Source organism: Alexandromys fortis, unplaced genomic scaffold (genome assembly GCF_014885135.2).
Source record: "Alexandromys fortis isolate MF-2015 unplaced genomic scaffold, M_Fortis_MF-2015_v1.1 scaffold_16, whole genome shotgun sequence".
NCBI classification, from domain to species: domain Eukaryota; kingdom Metazoa; phylum Chordata; class Mammalia; order Rodentia; family Cricetidae; genus Alexandromys; species Alexandromys fortis.
In genome coordinates, this window is record NW_026067893.1 from 2,525,416 (window position 1) to 2,550,605 (window position 25,190).

Below are 25,190 nucleotides of genomic sequence, written 5' to 3' on the forward strand. Positions count from 1 at the left end.
TGTCCAAGGTGACCAGAGGTGTTGAATCCCACTGAAGTTGGAGTTACAGATGGTCATGAACTGCTCCACACAGAGTGGGGTTCTGGGACCCAAAACCTGGCCCTTTGGAGGAACTGTAGGCATGGGCGACTGCTGTGCTGTCTGCACTCTCCGTGGGGTGCTGTTTTAATGAGAGTCACAGCGGCAAAGAGTGGTTGTATTAGGGGCGATATCCAGGGCCCGGGTTCAGACGTGGAAAAGGTTCTTGTGGTTTCAGTAAGTGTGAATGGACTGGGTGAGAAAGGGTGGCCAGAGGGCTGGTCAGGCCATGGAGCTCATGAAGGTCCACCTGTGATGAGAAGTAAGAAGCTGGAGGGTTTGGGAGAGGTTAGTATCATAGCTGTGTTCATGATTTGGGAGAAAGAAAGCTGATGCAGCCCGTGTTCCAGATCTCCTGGGGCTCAGCTAGGGTCAGGGATGAGAAGCCTCTAGATATAAGGCACCCAGGACACACTGGTGGACCTTGGGTAGGGGTGGCAGGAGTCAGGGAGGGCTTGCAGGTGTTTGTGTGCTTATGTCTGTTCACCTGGGTGCCCCATGGTACCTTTCGCTGAGGTAGATGGGTGGGTTGGGAACAAGAACGGTTTTGTTTGGAAGGTGCAGCTCCAGATCGCATCTGGGCATGCTCACCGCCACACGCCCTTCTGTTCATGCAAACATCTCTTTCTCTGCAGAATTCTGACGTTGTGGGGCTATTGTTTGTCCAGTCTCTCTACTTCATTTGTTACCAAGAAGACTTTCCATGAGCGCTAAAGGTGTTTATGCTATTTCCTTGTGTCTGAAATGACAAATAGCGCTGTAACCATGTGACTATTCTGGACCCTCTGTGAATATGGATGTGTAATATTCTACCTATAAATGGAATGGCTGGCTGGATGATGAGGTATCCATGGCCTATTGAGATAAAATTCTGTTACATACAAGGGGGTGCACATTTTTTACTTTTAAATCCTTCAAAGGTAATTTTGTTTTTTTTTTTTTTTTGTTTTGGCTTTTACATCCTTGTCTTGTTCTTCAGTTTCCTCGTATATTAATCATCCTGGGTGGAGTGTCTCTGTTGGCAAACACCTTAAAATAATTATTTTACCAAGTGGGAATTCTTGGGATCTGCTACTTTAACCTTTTCCTTCTTTCTAGTCTCTGTTTGTGGGAAATAGTTGAGGTCTACAGAAAACTTGAGCAGAGTGTTGTCTGAGGTTTCTGTCCTGTCCGGTTCCCGCCATCGTTAAGTCCCAAAGAAATCACACAGAGATCTTCAATAGTTATAAACTGATTGGCCTAGTATCTCAGGCTTCTTATGAACCCTTATAACTTATATTAGCCCATAATTCTTGTATATGTTAGCCACGTGGCTCGGCACCTTATTCCGCAAGGCAGTCACATCTTGCTTCTTCTGTGGCTGGGTCAGGACTGCAGAATGCCTTCTTCTTCCCAGAATTCTCCTGTTCTCATCACCCCACCTCTACTTCCTGCCTGGCTACTGGCCAATCAGCACTTGTTAAAATACAATTGACAGGGTACAGACCATTGTCCCCCAGCAGCAGAGCATTCTGAGTTCCAGTGTCTATCCCAGCAGTAACGTTTTTACTTCAGTGTGATACATTTGTTACAATCAAGACCTTATGTTACAATATGAATACAGTACTACTCTTAAAGTATACAGTTTCCATTTACATCATGAAATTCCCTGGGTTTGACAAATGACATCATTTTTATTTTTTAAAAAATATTATTTTGAAACAGGGTCTCCCCTGAGTTGCTTAGGTTGGACTTGAGCTCGGTAATCATTAATCTTCTGGACTTAGCTTCCAAGTAGGTGGGATTGGGTCTGTACTCCAAGTGTGCCCCACTCCCATTGATATCTTGCAGAGTAGTGCCATGGCTCTAAAAGTCCCTCCCTTCCCCTTCCCGTTGGGACCTTGTTTCTGTCTTCATAGTTTGGATGAAATTGTATCATCTTATAGAATGGTTTCTTTGCTTAGCATTATGTCTTTTGTCTTGGTGGTTCACTTTCAGTTGTCCATCCACCTGCTGAGTGATGTCTCAAGTTTTAACTGCTTTCAGTGTTGGAAAATAGTTATAAAGACTTTTGTTCAGGATGTGGGGTCAGACAATTTTTACACAATGTTTTAATTAATTGAATATTTCATAAAATGTATTTTGATACTACTTACCCTTATTCCTCCCTCTAGGTCCTCCCAGATCTCCCCTCTCTTTCCTGATATAATCCCAACATCTTACTCTCCCCTCGTCAATTTATGCTTCCTATATACTCATGGGTTAGGGTTGCACACACTGGATGAGGTTGACCTACCAGGGACCATACCTGACCTTGAAGAGCACTGCATGCACATGGTACACAAACATACATGCACACACATACAGGCAGAACACTTCTACACATAAAATAAAAATAATTAATCTTAAAGAGAACCTAGTCCTCCTCCATTAGATGACATCAACTATTCAAAGCTCCTCAGCTAGTGGGCTCTCACACTAGAATGTGGGCTGGTTTGATCTGGTACAGTTGCCACAACTGCTCTGACTTCATGAGTGCAATGACCCTGTCATTCCAGGATACTGATTTTCTCCTGGAATTGTGGCTCTTATGATCTTTCTTCCCCCTTCCATGATAGTCCCTGAGTCCTGGGGAGGGCGCATGATACCATGAGAAGGACATCCTTCTGCTGACACATAGTAACCAGTTGTGAGCTTCTTCATGAACCGCCACAAAGAAACTTCTCTGATGAGATCTGAGAGCTGCACTAACTGGGGATCTAAACAAATCTAGAGAGCAGTTGGATACTGTGTCCATTAGCAGAATAATTGTAGTGAGTTCAGCCTTGGGACTTAGGAGCTCCCAAACATGGATTCTTGTCCAGATTTGCAGTCCTGGGCATGAGTTTTCTCCTGCAGAGAAGGACTTAAATCCAGCCATAAAGCCATTGGCCACCCCCATAATTGGTGTGCTACAGACCTAAATGTTTCGCTCACGTGGGTAAATGCCTGGGTGTGTGACCACTTGATTGTGCTGTAAACCCGTGTCTGGCTTGACTACCTTCAGAGGGGGCTGTTCTGTCCTGCAGCTTCACTCGCCGTGAATGAGCGTTCTGGTTGCTCTGCATCTTCACCTGCCTTTGCTGTTTGCATCTTTGGAATTTTACCATTCTTGGGTACATACAGTGGTGTCTCTAGGATGTGTTTTAGCTTGCTATATGATTTTAGACATCTTCTTGTCTGCTGTTTTTTCTCTTCTGTGAGACACTTCTTTTTTACACATTTAAAAAAAAACAAGTTACAATTCTTGATGCTTTTTCTGAAATAATCATTTTCAGATATGTTTGCCTGCCCATATCTCAAGGTTGGACATGCCTTGAGTTGCTCTTTGTTCTTAGATGTTAATTTCTTTAGGTGGAGGATTCAAGTTTGGTAGCTATTTTCTCTCAGAGCTTGTGTGGGCCATGCTTGTCAACAGCCTTTACATCATCCGCTTTGCCACGGTAGATCCCACGCAGGCCATCAACAGTGTGAGACTGGGCTGCACATAAGGAAGCCTGCAGCCAGCGTCTTGGCCCTGTGGACCCCCTCGTGCACCAAGTTGGGGAGTTCAAACAGAGTGGATGAACAGAGATATCCTTAATTGAGCTTCAGTCCCAAGGTCCTTTCCCTAGATACACCTCCTCAATTTTGGAAGGGTCCTGCAGCCGCTCAGGTTGATGAGAGAGGAGTAGACTTCCTGTCACTGCCAAGTTCTCTCAGACCCTTTTACAAGAGTTGGCCCTCGGTCTGAGTAGTGTTACTTTAAGCTATTATATTATTTTTCTTTTATCTGATACATTAACATTTCCGACTTGTTTTTGTTTCACTGATACTCAAATGTGGCTTTGTTTTTGCTTTTGACTATGTGCAATGGGGTGTGAGCCTGTGCCACAGCGTGTGTGAGGCCATCGGAGGACTGTCTCAGGTTTCAGCCTTGTCTTCTCCTTGTTGGAGGCAGTCCCTTGGCACTGTGTCCCAGGCTACCTGGTCTGTGCGCTTCTTCATGTCCTCCTGTGTCCATGATGCTGTGTTTGCTCTAGTTTTGAACACGGATTCTGGGGACTCCAACTCAGCTCCTCATGCTCTGAGGGCAAGCCTTTCACCCACCGAGCCGTCTCCTCAGCCCCAGCTTTGTTTTTAATTTCTCCCATTTGGCATCATATAATGTTTCTTCCCAATGTGAATACATCTTCATTTCACTTTCAAATTTTCTGCTTAATTTCCCTCCTAATGCCTTCCATTCTCCCAGCCGTTTCCCTTACGAGCCGCTTACTCTTCCTTGTCCCGCTCCTCAGACTTGTGCTCTTCACTCTTTGCTTCTCCGAGAGACCTTTTGTTGGAGTGTTCAAGCCTCCTTCCTGCTTGTTAACTGCCTTCTATGTTCCATTGGACCCATATATTGTATTTTTAAGTTTTAAATTCCTGTAGTGCTTTTAAAAATATTGTTAGTTTATAAATCTAAAATAACAATGATGTATGTGAATGTGTGTGTTTGTACGCATGTCTGTGTCCACAGATGTGTGTGCGGTGGACAGAGGACCACCTTCGGGAGTCAGTTCTCTCCTTCTACCATAGGGACCCAGGTATTGAACCCAGGTCGTCAGCTTTGTTGGCGAGTGTTTGCTGAGCCTTGCTGAGCCGTCATCCCTTCCGAGCTATATCCAGCTCAAGCCTTAATGCTTTGGGGATAGTGTGTGATTTCTATTCCTTCTCTGTCTCTCTGGCCTTGGTTGTCACTTCCTGTCACTGTTGTTTTCCTGGGTTCTATCATGCTGTTTAGTTTTCAGGTTCATTTTTGGTGACAGTGGGCTTCTGCAGGATTCCTATGGGGCGTCTTAAAAGCAACTGTCAGGGTTAATCTAGACTTGCTGTGTGGCTCTTTCAGATACCACAGGTACTTGGCTATTTTTAAGTTATTCCTTGTTCCATTCAGGGGCATCCTTGTTACTCCACTCTTAAGGATTTCTGCCTCCTTTTGAACCTTGTCCTGGCTCATCTAGCAGAGATCCTCTGGGTTTATCTTCAGTGTGTTTGTCTTCTGGGCCTCTGGGTGCATGCTGGGACGTTGGCATGAGTTTCCTAAGAGAGGGTCCGTCCCCTGATGGCTGCTGTCACACACCCCTGTCACCATATTCTTGGATGGGCAGCATGGTAGCATTATCTGGGGGCTCTAATGTCCTGTCACCTAGGGAGGTTCACAGGTTAATTAGTTTTTAAATTTCTAGATTATTCTAATGTGCAACTTAGGTTGCAAATTGCTGCACGCCCAGTGCCTAGTTATGTCTTGGTTTCTGATTTTTTGGTTATTATATGTACATTTCTTACTTTCTCTGTTTATTTTTATTTATTTATTTTTGGCCCAAGTGGTGTCTGTATACCTGTATTATTTCAGGAAACCATCCTGACCACATTTTAACCATTTTATCCATCATGCGTAGACAGCTTTCCAGAAACCTGCCTGGGTTATTGAATTCTTCATGTGATTTTTAATTTCTCTGCAAAAGATAGGTCTTTTTCTGGCGCCCTCCCCACTGCCACCCCATTTCTTTCAGCATGGGCGCTTATCAAATATCTTTAATTAAAATGAATTTACACGTTGGGGCTGGGTTTGAGTTAATGGCATTCTTTGCTTCTCCTTTGTGTTAGACATTCGAACAGATTCTGTCATTGGGGAATATATTCCAAAGTCAGCTGTATCCGAGGTGTGGGAAGCATGAGCGCAGTAAGACTTTAAATGCTCAGTGAGAAATTATGGAATATTTATTTGGGTGTGAGTAAAGTAAACCATTACAAAATAAAGGTGGAAAGAAGTTATGGAGGGAGGCAGTTTTTCCAGTTGATTTCAGAAAACATGAGATGAGTAAGTTAATCCGTTTGGTCGCAGTAAACGCTCCTCTATGTTGACATGAATTGATGCATCCCAGTGCGTATTTAAATATATACAGTAGGGCTGTCGAAATGACTTGCTGAAAGCCTAGTGACCTGAGTTTGATCCCTAGAAGAGAACCAACTTCACAAGGTTGCTCTGTGACCTCCATAGGTGCACCGTCGGAGGGTGTGCTGATAATAAAATAAATGTAATGAGACGCGATAAAAAACAAGGGAAACTTTTATGCAAATGTGATTTCTGAGGCAGATAGAAGGCAGTTTTCAAAGGGGTTCATTTTTAATTATTAAAAAAAAAAGCCAACCCTGTTTTCAGACGCTGCCTTCCAAAATCGAATCAGGGCACCATTAGCGAAACATTTTACTTGATTTGATTAGTTTGAGGCAATTGACATTACTTGCTTAAGTGACTTTTTATAGGGGTTTGAGTTGGAAAAGAATAATCTGTGTACAGTTACGTTTTCAAAACAGGCTTCTAAAACTTAAGCCCTGAGTCTGGACTATGCTGGGCGACATCTGCCTCTGCCTGTCACTGCACACATTTGCATCCCTCCGTGTGAGCATCTGCAGAGGATTGGCCTCCCTTTGCCCGTGCTCAGGCTGGGGCTCAGGCCTGCATGAGGTGGGGAGATGGAGCAATTATCTGGGAACTCAAGCCCCAAACGTAAGACTCTCCCATACGATATCTTCGCCGTTCTGGATATTTCAGTTACGAGGATGTTTTGATGAAAATCATCTGGGTAATTGCATGAGTTTTCCACTTCATTCTGTGCATAAACACAGCTGTCCTGTGACTGACAACTTTAAAAAATTCTCTTTTGAAAATAACCATTTTCAAGATCGTGCGTGTGTGTGTGTTTCTGTGGGAGTCTTCATACATGTGTGATATGCCCAGGGACAAGCATGTGTGTGCTATAGAGGCCGGAGGTCAGCACCAAGTTTTGTCCTTAATTTTTGAGATAGGGTCTCAGTGAATTTGGAGCTCACTGATTTGGCTAGCCTGGCTGGCCAATGGTCTGTCTGCCTGTCCATCCCCCAGGGCTGGCAGTGCACATGCAAACTGTTGTGCTTAGCTTCTAAGTGGGTGTGCTGGGACTCAAACTGAGGTCCTCAAACTTGTTCAGCGTGTGCCTTGCCTACTCAACCTCCCCCCTGGCCCTGCATTGCTAACTTCTGCTTGGGAATTGTGTTCTGCAGCTCACGTTTTGTGTCCTTGGCTCTTCTGTGCTGTCTTTCAGTAAGAATGGCTGGTTAGTAAGATCTCATTGTCTTCTCAGCAGTGAAGAGTCTTCTGTATGGATCTAATATTTCCACAGTCTTTAGAATGAGCAGAACGTTCATCCAGTCGACACTACCTAATCCTACCCTTAACAACTGCAACGGTCCGCACCTGTGCTGTGTAATCACGGAGAGCATGGCGCATAGTTCCATGTGTAGAGACATATCCCATGTGACTCTCCCATCAATTCCAGATGGTACCTGTTTCTGATGAACCTCTACTCGGTGCCAACGTGGAACCTCAGCCAGCACATCCTAATTCCATCCCCAAACTCATCTGCGTCATGTGGTGTCGAGCATTAATACCCATTGAGCTGCCGCTTGGATCCGCTGAAGATGCAGATGTGGCCCAGAGAGTCCTGCAGGGGCCCTCAGCTGGAGGCTTGCAACGGCCTGCGTTTTCCCATCACAATGAAACACCAAAATTACATGGCTGAGATTTGTTTTGACAGATTTTGGTTCTCCAGGGTCCCTCTGTTTCCCTGGTCTCTTCCAGGCAATTGGAAATGCTCACAAGATAGTTGGACGAAGCCTGGGACCATGAACCCCTTGGTGACAGGTTCTTGGAGAGGTGCACGTTGGTTTTCTTACCCTGCTGTTGGTTTTACAAGTGCTTTGGATTCTTCTGGCAAAGGCTGTGGTCGGTCCGGCACTAGAGCATTGTTTCACAAAGCCACACATTTGGGACATCTCCTCTGCGTTGCGAAATTTCAGATCCGATTGTGAGAATAGGGAGTGCCTTAAACAGGGTCTTGTTGGTGAGGACGGAAGGCACATGGCTGAGGGCAGAAGGTTTGGCTTGCTCCTCAGCCCTAGCTCTGCCGTCTTTGCCAGGTCTCTAGAACCTTCTCAAACCTCAAATTCACTGAGACATCTTCATCTAGCTTCCTCATGAGTTTGTCACAAAATTAAAACTCTCCTTGCTGTCCCTGACACAGTGAGACCTGAAAGCTTTTGATGAGCTTTTGCTCGTTTTCCTCGGTCTGTAGGTACTTGGTGGGTGTCTGCTCTTATGTCAAGCCCCAGGCTATGTTTCCCCACCTCTCCATGCAGTGCAAGGCTTTGAAATGTGTGATGTGTGGCTGTGTATAGGGTGGAGAGGAGAGCGAGCAGGACAGTCTGTACACGCACCCTTTCCTAGTGACTTCAGGGCTTCTTTTGTGCTCTACCCCCACGCCACATGCGATGCCTGAAAGGACAGGTGGTCTAAGGGGTTCATCTGGTGTGTAGGTGTGTGTGAGAGAGAGAGTGTGTGTTTCTCACAGGTGCAGTTACTTGTGTGTATGTGTGCGACAAGGCAGGTTCTGGTATCTCCCTCTATTTTTTTCCATTTCATTTTTTTTCATGCATGGTCCCTCACTGAACCTGGATCTTGCATTTTGTCGATACTAGCTAGAGAATCCCCAGGGTCTACCTGTGTCTGCCCTAAGGGACTGAGGTTGCAAGCACATACCACCACTGTTAGTTTCTATGTGGTGCAAGCATTTTTCCCATTGACCGAGCCATCTCTCCAGCCCTCAGTTGCTCTTTCCAGGCCTTGGCTTGGGAAAACTGGTGGGATTTGAAGGCTTGAAGGAAATCATCCCAAGGAAAATGCCTCTTTGTGGCTGCGGTTCTGTGGTGCTGTTTGAGAAGGAAAATACTTACGGCTGCCAAGGCTTCTGCCTTCATTTTCACTGTGTGTCAAGAGGGCCAGGCACTCTGAGCTGCAGGAAGAGCAAAGAGGAGGAGCCCGTGAATGCGATGTGGGCATGGGAGCAGTGGGGCAGCTCGGTCACCATAATGGGACTAAGAGGCCAGCACGTTAGGTCAGTGTGGGGAGAAACAATGAGAGCTTTGTTCAGGAGACTTAAGAGTATACCAGCTGCTTCCTTAAACTCAGAAGTCACTTGGATTTCTTGGTGGCCTGATGGGCCAGAAAGAGCACAACAGGCAGAGCTTTCCCGTGTTTTATGTGGTCCCACAGGGACATCACATAGACACATGCCTGTTGACGTCTTTTTTTCCACACTGTGAAGTGCTATGGTTTCTTGGACCCAGCTGAACTCTGCAGACCATGAGGTGACCTTGTGATCCAGAGACCCTCAACTGCTGCATCAAGAGCCGTTGAACAGGGCTCTATTGTGCAGCACATCCAGAATTGCTTTCATGGTCTTGCTCGGAGTGAACTCTTCAAATAGTTTGGTAAATCCTGGGAGACTTGACTATCAGCTTAGGGCTGCTGTTGTTGTTGCTACACTTAAAAATGAATGCAAAGTATAAATTATCTTTTAATGAAGAGCAGCCACCTCCTTTTGTCTGAGATGATACTTGTCTATCACAAGATAAATAATCACTTTAATTATTATGGTGGCATGGGAAACTACATTTTGCAAAGAATTTCATTCTAAATGTATGACAGGCTAAATTAGCGTTTGGAAACTCCTGAAAGGAATTCATTGTTACATTACGTTTTTATCTTCTGTCCTATCAGGCTGACTTTCTTTAATTGAATGTTATTATTTTGGACCTCATAATATTTGCTCTGGGTAAAATAACAATAACTCATTAGATCCACTGCCTCTGCATGAGATCAATAACAAAATTCCCATTATTTATTTTCCCCAAAGACCTTTAGACTGGGCACTACCAGCATAGTATAAGGGAGAGGGGTTTTTATAATGATTTACTTGAAGAAGATTTTCACCTCTGATAGAAATCCAGCAAAACCCCACTAGAATTGAATTTTGCAATAATTATAAGAACAAAAACATTGAGAAATGGTTCTGTCATGATCTGCATTTTGATTCTCTGAAACTCGAGAAATACAGAGCTTTGCAGTATCTGGAACAAAATTTGCCAACATGATATGGTAAGAGGAACCATAAACATTAATATTTTTAATGTAAATCCACAAATGTAGATGAACATGATGGGTCCTCCTCCCTTACCCCTCCTTCCCTCCCCCTCCCTCCCTTTCTCCTTCCTCAGGTAATCTATGTAGATGCATTTTCCTTTCTGTGTCTAAAATAGCTGGACACAATGATATGTCTGCCCTTAGATTTCTAAAGTAGGGGCTGGGATGTGGTTCTGGAGGTGAGTGTGCTTGCTGTGCAAGCATGGAGACCTTAGTTCAAATCCTCAGCGTCCACTTAAACACCCAGGCATAGCCATACCCCTTGCCTCACCACTGGAAGCTGGTGGGGTAATAGGAGGCTTGCTGGGTCTGTTGGCTGTCGGCCTAACCACAGGTTCAGAGAGAAATCTGGTCTTCAGGGAATAAGCAGAGAGCACCGGTGCAGGACACTGGCATTCTCTGCTCTCAGCCCATACACAGCCCGACATGAGCACCCTGCACATACACAAGTCAGATAAGATGAAGTAATGAACTTTCCATTCTACATATTTCAGTCTGAGCCCAGTGGAGGGAGCAGAAAAGCAAACATAGAAGCTGTGGGCCTTCATTGCAGGAGAATTGCAGATGCTGGTTTTCACAGCTACCAAATGTTAATGTTCAGCATGGGTAAAAATTATAGATTTTTTAAAAAAAATCTCAGCCTTAAAAAGAAGTGGCCATTTGCTTTATATGTCAATAGTTGAAACACAGTTGTGGAGAAAGAGATTGAAATATTCTGCCTCTGAAAAATCCGTAATGTCCCATAGATTTTTAGATTAAATAGACCAGATTAGAATAATTGCATAGGACATTATTCCTTCATTGAGCAGATTACAACCAATTAAATCGTAATTCCAAGCCCTTGTTAAATAAATATCCCTTATGATCAATCACAGCTGAGGGGGACAGGTTTCTCAGACGCTTCCAGCCAGTCCTGTCTCCAGAAATCGTCTGTGTTGCTGAAATCGTTCCGTCCACAGAGAGATGTCCATAGAGTTCTCAGAGACTGTAGACTGTGGACGGCAGCACGTATGTAAATTAGAATGTCAGCCAGGCTGAGTCACTTTCGAGCTTGGCACTTGGGAAGGTAGGCATACTGTGGCCCAAGGACTGGAGGCAGACGGAGGAGTTTGCAGTGCTCTTCTGACACTTACAAGATGGAGTAAATCTTTCTGATCCCTCGCGGGGTCACCGGGAGGTTACCTCCCTGGCGCCTTCTCTAGGGCCCCTCCACATTGAAAGAGGAGGCTTTCCTGTCCTCAGAAGCAGCGCTGTCCTGGCAGCTGCTCCCAGAAGAGCTGGTGAAGGAGTAGCCCGGCTTGCATGCACTTCATGTTGTGTATAATTCCGGTGTTAAATTTATTGGGAGACTGAGCCTAATGTAAAACACAGCGTAGCGCGAGGCTCGGGTGTCAGCTTTCTGGCACTTTTGGAAGGAACTGAAGTTCTCAGGATGTCTGCTGTGGGGGAACCAGTGTTGAGAGCCCCGGAGTGAAGAGTGAGGGCTGGCATGCCGATCAGCAGGTTTCTCAGACAGGGGCCCTGTGACATCTGGGAGGTATAACACAGGTGTTGTGTTCCCTACTTCCCTCCTGACCTTGTCAGAGCTGTGGGGCTCTGGGCCAGCAGATTCCAAGTCTGCATCCATGCTGGAATCTCCTTTAGCCAGGACTTTAGCTGCTGGTGGAGTAAGTGATTCACGGGGACAGGCAGGCTTTGTCAGATGTTGATGGGCAGCAATGTCTCTGCCCTGCTACTTGGACAGAATATACACGATGGATGTCTGGATCCCTCAAGAGGATCAGAAAGGAGCGATTACAGCAGAAAAAGATGGAGCAAGGCAAAGGGAAAGACAGCCTCCCTGCCTTGTTTATTTTGATCTTTATTGGTTTATTAATCAGTTAGAGTATTTGCTGAATACCTTAAGCCAGACAGTAAACATGGCAGATTTCTTCAGAGCTCAGGCTGGAACCAGACCAACTTCAGTCCTTCCTCAGTCACAGTCAGACTTAAGACTTCCAACCTCAGGCGAGTCATGAGTTGTGTGACTTCCCCGAGCCTTGGTTTCTTGGCCTGTCAAATCTGGTAGGAAGAGATTCATTATATCCATTCATAGACCATGGTTAAATATATTATGGCCCAGCCCTGGAGTGGACTACTATACAGCTTTAAAATATATGTTATCCCTCTATAAAGATCTCTGGAATAACTAAGCATTTCTAAGAACAAACTAATACTATGGAGGCATATGTATACATTAAAAAAAGGACAAAGATTTAAAGGGGCAGATTTGGTGTATGGTGGAGTGAAATGGAAACTTCCCGTCATGTCTTTGTTTTCATATTTTTTAATCATATGTTGTCTCATATCATAAACATCATGGAGTTTTGTAACTTCCTATTCCAATTCCTGAGCCTTGTTCTGAGGCTCTCTTTAGTGGGGTTATTATTGTCGTGGTGTTGAAACAAAGTTGCTTATCTGAAGTTAAGAGTTTCCTGTTTATCCAGAAGACAGAAAATATCAAGAAGTAGCCAGTGTGCCTGAGGAAGGCTGAAGACCAGTTAGGAGCCCGGCTGGGTTGTGCTTTAGTTTGGGGAGAGGGCATAGGACAGAGGAGGAGGGCCTCTCATAGAGACACCCTTGGGTTTTCATCTTCAACTTTCTCAAATGTGAACTTTTTCACAGGGGAATCATCAGTTGCCTGCTTTGAAAACTCATTTTTGCTGGATCTTCTTTGTCTTGTGTCACCTGTGTCCTGGATGTCTGTGACTTTTCCTCCCAGTGATTTCGTTCTGTCCTGGTCACCTTTATAAATACAGGGTGTATAGATGCTTCTCCCTTTGTACATGAGAAGGTGTTAGCAACTTTCCTTGGGGCCTGGATGGGAAACTACTCAAAGTGCTTGTTCCCTGTCCTGTGGTTCCTGGAAGATGCCCTGACCTCCGGGAAGTGAGGACTGGGCTGCAGTCATGCAGTCTAGGTGCCATGGAAGGGGATGGTGGCCCTTGCTGTTGTCCACCCTAGCCTGAAGGTGTTTGAGTGTTGTACATGGTCAGCACTAGGGGCCAGCATAGCTCGGATGCAGAGACTGAAGGGAGGTGCCAGGATTCAGATACAGAGGCTTCTTCTTTTCAGGAGGAAGAACAGCAGCCTTTGTTTTGCCCTGAGCTAAAGCCTTTTATACCTTTATGGAGCTGGCCTGAGACCTGCTGAGCAGCCAGAGGTCAAGATCAGGGCATCTGTACTGGGAATGCTTCTGCGGAAAACCCCCAGCCAGAAAGAACACAAATATCCCTGTCAATTACAGAGTACAAGGAAGTTCCGCTGTCAGTCGGGGAGTGAGGGCAGCCAGATCACAACACTAGGGGGTGCACACACTCATTCCAGCTCCTAGACTTTCATGGCTCCACCTCGGAAGCTCCTTGGTGTCAGAGATGGGCCATTCCTTGGCCTGCTCAAGCTGTTTTAACAGCACTGTAGACTGGGGTGTGTGGTTTCAAAGGAAAAATATGTGCTTCTGGATATTGTAGGCTGAGAAGGCTGAGGTCAAAGTGCTGGAGGAGCAAATACTGTTCTTCTGCTCTTTCCCTTGGCATGTAAGGAGCTGCCAATTTGTGGCATGCTCACATGACATCTTTGAATAGAATGAGGGAAAGACAAAGAAGATGTACTTGCTGTTTATTCTTATAAGGGCACTCATCAAACTGTGGGCTTGGGGCACCTTCATGACCTTATCCAAACCTCATTGCCCCCAGAGGCTCAGGCTCTGTGCACCATCACATCAGCAGTCATAGCTTCATGAGGGACTCAACACTACAGTTGAGTTTCTGGCGGGTGGGATGGATGTTTGTCACATTTGGGGCAATTGGACGTGCCCTTCTCTTGAGGTGTGAGGTTGTACGTCCAGGTGGTGATGGTAGGTAGTGATGGTATGCCTTAGATTCAGGGGTTTCAGGACTCTTGGTATGGGATTTCAACCATGCATTTGGATAGTCAATCAAATATTGTCAATATCATTTGACTCACGGTTACAGAAAGAGAGAAAAACACTCTTAAGATTTCTTTTGTAAAGAAACTGACTGGCCAGGAAAAGATATTTAACAGGAGATCCTCGGACTGTGTTCAGGCAAGTTGCAGTGGCCATTGTAATGACATTTATTTTCTCTTTGACTGGTCTTGGCTGACCAGCTTTGGGATGTCTTTCTGTGACTGTTCACTTGCTGAGATCTGATGTTTAATGATTGAGTTTCATAGCTCTTCATCCAGTTTGCTCTACCCCTGCGTTCTAGGCAGAGGCCCCCAGGTATATAATTTTGTATGTATGTGTAGTGGTTTGGATGAGAATGTCCCCCGTGGTGCAGATATTTGAACATGAAGTCCCTAGTTGGTGGCACTATTTGGGAAGGTTTAACAGTACAGCTTTGATGGAGGAAGTATGTAACTGGGGATGGGCTTCAGGTGTTTACAGTCACACCCACATCTAGTACACTGGCTTGCTCTTGCTTTGAAGATGGGAGCGCTCAGCCTCCTGTCCCTGTTTCATATCTGCTGCTTGATGCTTTGCTTCCCTTCTATGAAGGACTTTAACCAGCTGGAACCATAAGCTCAATTTAAACTCTTTTATAAGCTGTTCCGTCATAATGTTCCATTACAGCAGCAGAAATATAACTAATACTGTATATAATATAGTTTATATTATATGATGTTTACAGTAGCAGGGTATGACGACGCAGCGTGTATTTCCTGGGACTGCCCAGTATTCTGGAGATGTGATGGGTTACCAGGTGTTGTGTGAAACCTTCTCCAGGGAGAAACAACACAAGCATCTACATCCCAGAAAATGATCCCTCGACAGACCGAAGTTCAACTTGTTGAGCCATAAGTTTTTTTGGTTTTTTTTTTTAACAGTAATATGGGTTAGCGGTTTCTTACAGGAGCAGAAATGACTTACAGACTGCTGCATCACCAATGCTCACCCTAGAGTGGGTGCCAGCTCACAAAGCTGGGAACCTCAAGCACATGACTCAGATCTCAGGTGGCTCAACAGGCTGGAGAGAGGGAGTCCTTTCAGGTGGCTGGGTTTTCCCCCTCCAGGCCGCTAAGGTCATTTCTGCTTCTTCCAGGCTGCAGGTCTCCTCTCAGAATCTTCTTTGTAGATTTTTTTGTTTACTCTGGCAGGGAGGGGGTTTGTGAATCTGGTCAGTTTCAGGGACTTCCTGGAGCTTTTTTGAGTTGTTTACCTTCCTGATTAAGGAGCTCCCCTGAAGGATGGGGTGTTTCAATCTAGGAGGAACCTGTTATACAACAGCAGGTTTATGTCCACAAAAAGGTTTTTTTTTTTTTGTTTTTTTGTTTTGTTTTGTTTTGTTTTTTCATTTTCCCTAAACTGGGTTAAATGAACAGGCCTCTCAGAGTCATGGCTCCAGAGTATGAATCATTTATTGTTGAAATATGAGCGGCGGGGCTGCGTCCCCAACACCCTGGCCGCTTGGCTAGCTCATGCCCGAAATAACAACACACAAACTGTATTCATTTAAAGAACTGCTTGGCCCATGAACTCTATCCCTTACAGGCTAATTCTCGCACCTGGACTAGCCCATTTCTAATGATGTGTGTAAGCACCCCAAGGTGCGCTTACCGGGAAGATTCTAGCCTAATCCATCGTGGGTTGCAGCTGCCTGGGAGAGCAGAGCATGGCGGCTGTCCGGTCCCTCTGGAAGCAGCGCAGAGTCTGACCTCACTTCCTCTTCCGCCCAGAATTTTATTCTGTTTATTCCTCCCACCAATGCTTTAACCTATGAGGGCCAAGCAGTTTCTTTATTGCTCAGCCAATGAAACCAACAGATTGATATATGACACTCCCACATCAATTTATATATGGAGGCTCCAGGAAGAGACACACTTGTTAAAGTTTAGGAGAGCAGGTCCTGGTTCCCATGCCCACTGGAGCTCATCTCTTCATCTCAGTGGGCCTCTGAGAAGCTGTCCTGCTAAAAGTAGGTTTGATCCGGATCATCTAGGAACTGAAAAGGTTCCCACAGATGAGATCCCATCACTGGAGGAGAGGAAACGGCAAGCCAACTATTCACATTTTCCTGGGGATGTGAGGAGAAACATTCCAGCTGGATTGTCTGCATTTCGGCTCAGCACAGAGGCCCGTGTGTGGCACAGTGGGAAAAAGTCTGTCTTCTCCCCAGAAGTAGGGACCTAAGATGCTCTTCCATCCCAAGAGGAAAGAGACAGAGGGGCCACCTCCATAGAGAGCTGCTGTTCCTGACTTCCATGGAAAGGAATGTCAGCGATGGTAAATGGCAGATTCTTCCTCAAAAGCACATTTGCTGTGGTCTGTTTTGAAAATTCTCCACCCCATGTATTGGGTTTTTTTCTTGTAATACTATTGGCCCTTTATACATAATTTATATTGTAAAAAATGGAAAAGATCAAGTGTTCTTGTTAAAAGAAACCAGGCAGTGGATTGAGATGGCTCTGGTTTGAGAGAGGAACCTGGCTGAGCAGAGCAGATGCCCCCGGAAGAGGATGATGCTGGCAGATGGAGAGCAACTGGGGAGTGACGGCATTGGATGAGGTGGTGTGTGCCCCAGGCCATAAGGGGAGTAACAGGTGTGTCTTAGGAGAGGGCAGTGATCTGGGGGCCCTTAAAGCAAGGGACCCAGTGTCTGGGTGGGACCTAGTCAAGTTGGTGCAGCCTTTACTTGGAGTGTCTGCATAGGAGGAAGCATTACCTGGTCTGTTCTAGGCTGTTGGGAATTAGTCTTGGGGAATACCTTAGTCAGGGAATGTCTCTTTTCTGAATTAGTCTTGGGGAATACCTTCGGCCGGGAATCTCTCTTTCTCTTCTGTCATGCTGACATACCTCTGTATGTGCTCAAAAAGTTCATTGACTCAAAAGTAGTCACTCTGTGCTGGGAAGATGGCTAAGACCGTGACGTGCTTGCTGCACTTGCTGAGAGCCTGAGTTCAGATCCCAGCACTGCTGTAAACGTTGATACAGGATAGCCTTTATCAGTAATCCTAGCCCTGCCGTGGCGAGCATGCGCAGGCGGGTCCTGAACTCACAGGCCGGCCAGCCCAGCTGAATCCTCAGCTCCAGGTGCAATGAGACAGCTTTAGTAATTGGGGAAGACAGTGTTGCTGTCTGGCCCGCAGACATTCATTGCTCCTTCTGAGTACCTGTAACATGTATAGGTACATGTAACACACACACACACACACACCCCACCACACTGTTTGGAAATAATAGTAAAGATCTGATAGGAAGGTGGCTAGAATCTTGATTCAGAGATTAACTTAAAGTAGCTTAGTCTTTGGCCAGAACTAACAAATCTCTCTTAATTAAAGGTCAGAAGAAACCCATAGGTAGCTCCCATGAAGCGTTTTCCAGCAGCACACTGGGCTTCTCAGAAGTGATCTCTGAGGCACTCGTGGGAGCTGGGGCTTCCCTGCTTCCAGCACTGAAAGGGACCCTGGGAAGACCTGAGGCTTTGGAGCCCTGGGTTTGGAGGTCACCACATAGTGCACCCCCAAGCCTTTTTAACACCCTTGAGGAAGGTTAATGGTTAATACTACATTCCACTTCAGGAATCTCCAGAAGCTCTGAAAGTGGTTGGCAATTCTCCTTTTTTCCATATCCATGCTGAGTGTGCTGTTTAATTACCATGTAATAGCAGCAGACAAACCTTTATCGTCATTGAACACCAGGATTTTCTTTTTTCTCTTTTCCTTTTTAAGAATCACTTAAGTATCACAAAAGGTTGGAAAAAATGGCGGGGAACTTACTTTTACTTGGGCTATGAAATTTTCAACACAATGCCTTGATATTTATAATAAATGAATTCGTTCTAATGGGTTATATTTAAAGAGAAGTCAAGGCACTAATATACTTATCTCTTTAAATCAATCAACAGCCATTTAAGACAAGGTTCTGGAGGTCTTCCAGCCCGTCACTCCATAGTGTACACTTGCTGGGAGGGTAGCCGGTACTTTGTGCTCACGTTATTTCTGAACAGTATGGAGTGTGTTTAATTTTTAACCTGTTTATTTTAGTACAACCTGGAGTCTAGTCATCCTGGTTGGGATGGTTTGACCTCAAGGGGAGTCTTCCTCTGTCCTGAAACTCTCCCAGGCAGGAATGGTCAGGTTCTCTGCTAGCGAGAAGAGAGGAGGTTGTTCTGGAAGGACTGGAACAGTTATCTCTCTTTCTCTTCTCGTCCCCTCCGCTTGAGGCCGCCAGTTTGATCTCGGTAATCACGTCTGTTCCTCCAGCGTGGACAGACCCATTTCGTGAGGACAATTTCCTAGAACAGTCCTGTTTGCAGGGGAAATGGAGTTGATTCACAACTCCCCAAATGAGTTTTCAATAAGCTCGTGTGCCGAGGCCCTGATTTAGATGTGGGAACGTGAAGTAGAGCCTGTCACGGGGCATTAGCTTTTATCCTGTAGTTAGAATTTAGATTTATGGGTGTATTACAACAGATTATCTTTCTTCACTAAGCAGGTGAGCTGGGAAAAGGCTGGCAGATGTTTTCAGGTAAGATGAAAGAGAAAGGTCTGGAGTTTGGGAAGGGAGAAAGGAGACACTTCTGACAAGCTGCAGAGGCAAGGCGTTTTCTGCAGCAATGAGCGCTCTGCCCTGCATCTCTCTAGCACATGTTAAAAAGATGTTGTCTATCAGTTACGTAATCTGAATCCACAGTGAGTCCAAGTCATCAGAAAGATTTAGCTCCGTACCTGACATGAAGGCATAGTGCGTTTATGACCCTGAAACAAGCCGCCATGGTAGAGGTGCCCGAGACTTGGCTAAGTACTCAACCATTTGATCACTTAAGGTGTGGAGAAGCTGATGCTCACCAAGTTTGACTTGATTTATGTCACAGAGCTCGTGAACATTTCTGGGACTGGAAGCACAGGCTGTCAGTTAGACCTTGCTGTCTCTGAAGGAGTCGGAAGGAGACATCCTGGACTTGGTGGGCACCTTCCTGCAGGGTCCCCTTGCTCTCGTATGAGCTCACAGCCATTTTAATAATCAGCTTTCCTATCAATTGCTAATGTTTTGCTTTCCCGCCAGAAAGTGTTTGCTTTTCATTTAATGAATCTTAAGTGTATATCTGGGTATTTTTTTAAAAATAGAAAATAAAGTTCAAATGGCCCTGAACAGTTCCATGATGTCTTTGTTGACTTGTAATCTACTATGGTGCTGCACATTGGCAGCTGCCTCTCCATTTTAGGGGGCTCCAAACACACAATGATACTCTGTCCAGCCAGAGACTGTCTGCATCCCTTTTCTCTTTTACTGAATGTCACTCCTTTGCCAGTTACGATACCAACTGCTACAGCTACCTCCTAGTCCTTTAACACTCTGCATGCCGATGGCTCTGATAAAATACTTATCTCTTATGTTAAAGCATGTTTGGTAGTGAGTGCACATGCATGTGTGCACGCGTGTGCATGACAGAAACACATTGGAGGAAAGGATTATTTGGGCTCACAGTTTCAGAGCGATCTCAGTGCATTGTGTCAGGGAAGTCAGGGCAGCATGCATGGCATGCCTCTCCCTCCTGCTTTCTCCCCGTGTGTGTGTGTGAGAGAGAGAGGGGGGGGGAGCAGGCATCTAGTGTCCTTGGTGAAGAATGAAGACTCTGCTGTGTTTCTGTGAATGGCATGTGTCTAATGGTCCCTCAGTAAATATTCTCGACTAGGAGTGAGCTTGTTTATACCAAAAGCTTTTTGCCTTCACTGTGAGAGGAACTAGGGTTCAGCAGAGAAAGGACACACAGTTATTATATACACTGGTGTCTTGATGGTAACCTTTCCAACAGCTTCTGAGGAGTGGGTTGTCCCTGTGTTAGATGGCCATCCCACCCAGCAGAGTGAGAATTTGGGCTTGCATCTGAACTGTGACCTTCAGCCAAGGTTAGTCTCAGTTTCCACAGCTCTGGGATGGGCGTGTTCTAGTTGACCTTAGCATTGCCTTGAGACTCACATCAGAAAATACATGGGAGCTGTTGGGGATGGCTGGGGTGGTAGGTGACAGTACTGCCTGGATTGTGAAGCATCATGGGTCCCCTGGATCAGGAACTCCACTTCAGATCCATTAGGAAGTCCCCAACCTCCAGAAAGTTCAGATGGGTGAGTGAGGATTCTCTTAAGTGAACTTCTTGGCCCAGTACAGAAAGACCATAAAAGGTTCCTTCAGATACCAGAGTAAAAGACACAGCTGTACTCTAGCTCAGGTAGGAGCCCAGAGGAGCTCTTGGTAAGGGGTGTGGGTGGAGATGCCCAGCACGGGGAAGCCTCCTCTAGAACATGGTTTTTGGGTCAGATCAGATAGACTCCTACTAGGGCTGGAGAGATGGCTCAGTGGCTAAGAGCACATAGTTAAGGTGACTACTGCTTATTTATTCTCATTGCTGTGATAAAAGACATAACAGTAGTAAGTTAGGGAAGGGAGGGTTTATTTTGTCTATCGTGGTGGCCTAAGCATGAGGCAGCTGGCCACCCAACATGCATAGTCAGGAAGCAGCAAGACGAACACTGAAATTCAGCAGCATTTTCTTCGTATGCAGATTGTAGAACGAACGGCACCACCTACATTTAGGGTAGGCCCTTCCCATTGCACTTAACATGATCTAGAACTCCCTTACAGAACGCCCAGCAGCTCATCTCTTCTGTTCTAGATCTCTTCAACAGGATCTAGAACTCCCTTACAGATATACCCAGAGACTCGTCTCCTCTTGGTTCTAGATCCCTTCAACAGGATCTAGAACTGCCTTACAGATGTGCCCAACGGTTCATCTCCTCTTCGGTTCTAGATCCATCAAGGTGTCAGGGTCAGCCATTGCAGTGGTCCACTTGCATACCCCAGAATAGCTCCCCCAATTAGCATCCTCAATCTAACCACACTTGCAACATCTCGACCAACATGTAAGGCCAAGTTTGTGCATGCAAATGCAAATGTTGCAGAGGAGAGAAAGGGGAAAGAGAGGTGCGTGAGAAGTGAGAGGTGAGAATAAATATATAAAGGTGACCTTAACTGTGAATCCATAGCAGTCAAGACTTTCTTTTTTTTTTTTTTGGTTTTTTCGAGACAGGGTTTCTCTGTGGCTTTGGAGTCTGTCCTGGAACTAGCTCTGTAGACCAGGCTGGTCTCGAACTCACAGAGATCCGCCTGCCTCTGCCTCCCGAGTGCTGGGATTAAAGGCGTGCGCCACCACTGCCCGGCAGTCAAGACTTTCTTTAGACAGTTGTGATTGAAAGGCAGGTTCCAGAGATGCTGTCTCCGACCTTAAAGTTGGAGAAAGGAGGCCACAAAGCCAAAAGCAAAAGTACCTATGGCCTCTAAAAGTTCTTGGGTTCTGTTCTTTTGGGCATTTGCCATATTATAGTGTGACTCACGGGCATGTTTCAAGCATGCTTCAGAGTGGGGGGTGGGAGAACGAGAAGGAGATGGGGAAGAAATGAACACAGAGCCTTGTGTATTGTAGGCAAACGATCTACACCAACCTCACAGCTCCAGCTCACATGGGCCATTGGAGGCTGTTCTATGTTCCATAGTCAGAGGCAGAAAGGATTGGACCCCTTACTGTCCTCTGGAGCTGTCTGCTCTGGCTGGCTTCCTAGGAGTCCCTAGCTGGGAGATGATAAGACAGACACCTTTAAATCTTTTTATCAGAGGACTCCAGATTTTTGGTGTCCCACAGAGATATTCCCGTCATATCAAACCATACCACCCAGGGCATTCTAAGGCAGCCAACGGCTTGTCGATTGCCATGCCTCGTGGATAATGGGGGTGGTGGGAGGAGAGTGGAAAATGAAGGCTTTGATTATGGGGCCTGAAAAGGTCCATCTAGAAATAGCCATGTTACAGCCAGTTCTTTCGAACTCTAAGGTACATTTTGTAACAACGGCTGTAATTTGAAGACATTTCAAGCCACAAAACTGGCTCCAGAAGTGAGCTTTGTTCTTTATAGTACACTTTCCTCACTACACAGGCCCCTTAGAACAATTCAGTGGGCTCAGAGGAACGTTCTAGGAGGCAGAAGCTAGCGGTGTACTCCTCTCTGCCTACACCTTGCCCAAGTGTAGCGGATGGCCCATCCAGGGTGCTAGAACAGGTGTGGCCCTGCTACACTCCGGTTTCTCCGCACATACAGGAAATGGCCTAATGGAACAGGAGATGGGATTGAGTCTGTATTTCCCACCTGGATCCATTGCATGCCCAGAAGACATTAAAAGTCCCTGCAATATTTGCTTTCTCTTTGCTCAGTGCACTGAGTGCAGACAATTAAGCCTTAGCTGTCCAAGGATTCTGGGTACGAGTCCATCCAGGAGAGTCTTGTTTGAAGAGGTAGAACTCTGGTTCTTGTATCTTTAAGAAGAAGCATTGCTCTAACCTTTTGCTCCCCACAGTGCACAGCAGGGGTGGCGGTTGTGAGCCAGATAGCAGGACTCCGGTTATTAAGGGCATTTGCTGTCATTCAGGACTGTGTCACTTGGCACTGTGCTTTTGGCCGTGTGGTGGTACCTGCATATCTTCTTCCTTAACTCCAACCAGAGAGAGTGACAGGGTCACGTGACAGAGGCCTTTGGGCACTGGGGAAATAAGGAAGCGGTTGGGCTGATGATGTAGCTCAGGTGATAGAGTGCTTGCCCAGTACAGACAGTTCAGACACCAAGTTTAGACTCCAAAGGTGTGTAAACCAAAAGTAGAATTTCATGCTTGTAATATCAGCACCCTGGAAGTGGAGTGTTGAAGCATGATTAATAAAAAAATCAAGAGAGAAATTGGGGTTCAGCCTGAAGATCTGAAAAGCTAAGCAGCCAGCTACCAGCCCTTACCTCGTCCTCAGTCTAAAATGGTGATCCTGCCTCCTGGAATCTCAGTATGCAACAGGAAGATAAGGAATTCATGGTCATCTGGGACACAGAGGGTTTGAGGCTAATCTGGGCTACGTGAGACTTTGTCTCAAACTAAACCAACAAAACAACAACGAAAAACAACAAAAAACCAAACACTTGGAGAAGTTGACTTGGTCTTGGCTCCGGTACCATGATAGCATCTCCATCACTGGGATCCTCTGCTTACCTTTTTTCTCTTGGGTACGGCCATACCTCTGGATTTTTAAAGTAAGATTTGAACAAGGCCACTGTTAATATATTCCCTCTGACTCATAACTTGGTCATATTCTCATTGCCTCAGACTTGTGGATCAAAGAGTATTGCAAAGAAGCAAAAAGCCACCCCATACATATGGGATGGGGGAGGGTCCTTACAGATGACATGCAAGGCAGCCCCTCGGAGATGAATGTCTTTGGGAAGCAGCTTCCTTCCTGTGAATGGAGGTCTGTTATATCATCTGGGAGCTTTCATAGTTTCTAAAAAGGCGACCCTTTGATCACAAATGTTAAGGAGTTCAGGCAAAGTTTCCTGGGTCGGTCTTATTTGGGGACCATTTGTGCTTTGTAGACCAGGGCATGCCAATATTTTAAAGGCCACGGTGAACATCTTCCACCCTTGTCTGGGGAGCCACTTGGCAGCGAGGAGCAGACAAGGAACTGTTTGTGCCTCCATAATTGCGGAGCGGCAGCCGTTTTATAACCATTGAGTGGACTTCAAAGTTAATTACCATTTAGAAGTCTGAATAAAATAATCTTCTAACAACACTGAGCATCGGGAGAGTTTCAATGACTTACTCCTTTATTAGAAGTAAGCACTAGATCTCCGAACACTTCAAAGCTCACTGAGTAGGAGGCCAGCGTCCAGTAGGAGCACAGTACGAGCCACGCATATAAGTACTTTATAAAGAGTTCTCTCCTGTGTTAAAGCTGAACAAGCACGAATGAAATTAATTTTAATGCGGATGTTTTGCCCCGATTGTTGAACATATTGGAGGATATAATTGAAAATAAGCAATTATTCATGAGCTATCCCTCTCCTCTTCATTTTCTGAGGAAAGTCATTGAACTCTGTTTCCTGAAAACGTTGCTCTGTGACTCATCGTTTTCCTCATCTTGGGAAGTCACATGCACCTGCAGGCTGCCATATTGGGCAGTCCAAGGATCAAGAGGTACCAGGCCGTGACCCTTTGGAGAGAGGATACAGTGTTTCATTTGGACATGACTTGTTTGGTGCTGCATCTGTTTTGCCGTGACCCTTTGGAGAGAGGATATAGTGTTTCATTTGGACATGACTTGTTTGGTGCTGCATCTGTTTCTTTAAATGTGTCCCTCGGCTGGAGGACTGGAGTGCAGTTGCAACTTGGAAGAGGCAGCCTTTGTGGTTGCTAGTCTTTAGAAAGGAATTCATTCTCTGAGACAACTTTACTTGGATGTGATTCCCAGACATTTCATATTCTCCACGTAAAGCATGCAGTTCAGAGGGCCTTAGTCTGTTCCCAGACTTGCATATCCACCACGCAGTCCATTTTAGAATGTGCTCATTACTCCAAAAAGAAATGGATCACAACCTAGTGACTCCTTTCCCCAGCATCCATTAATCCTCCTTTCTGTCTCTCCATTTGTATGGTATGGACATTTGCTGTAAGTGGATTCATGTATTTCATTTTTCTGTGTATTCATAACTTACAATCCTATGTGACTGCTTCCTTTACTTAGTATGGCTCATATGTGTCTTATTCTCATGCTAGTATTTCATGTATTGCTGAATCATGTTCTACCATACAAATGTGCTACATTTTACTGCCCTATTCATCGAATGGTTTAGACTTTCTTGTTATTAGGACTGATGCTGAAGTGAGTGTTTGTGCGCAAGTGTCTGTGCGTATATTTTCAATGTTTTGCATTTGTGTATGAGTGTGATGTGTGTGTTTGGACGTGTGTGAGTGTGACGTGTGTGCATGTGAGTGTGGAGGCCAAAAGTTGATGTTGGGTGCTTCCTAGATTACTCTGCACTCTATTGGTTGAGGAAAGATTTCTTACTGAACTTGGAATTCTCCAGCGTGGGTTAGTCTGTCCATCCGTACTGTCCCAGAGCTGTGCTGTGTGTGCGCCTCTCCAGCAGAGTGCTGGGATCACAGATGGCCACCACAGCCGCCAGG

The 25,190-nt window shown here is 45.6% G+C and overlaps 1 protein-coding gene across 4 annotated transcripts in view; it reads left to right on the forward strand.

Moving 5' to 3' along the window:
• Window positions 1–25,190, forward strand: part of Gfra1 (GDNF family receptor alpha 1) — a 213,560-nt gene that overhangs the window by 23,891 nt on the left and 164,479 nt on the right. The window lies entirely within an intron of this gene.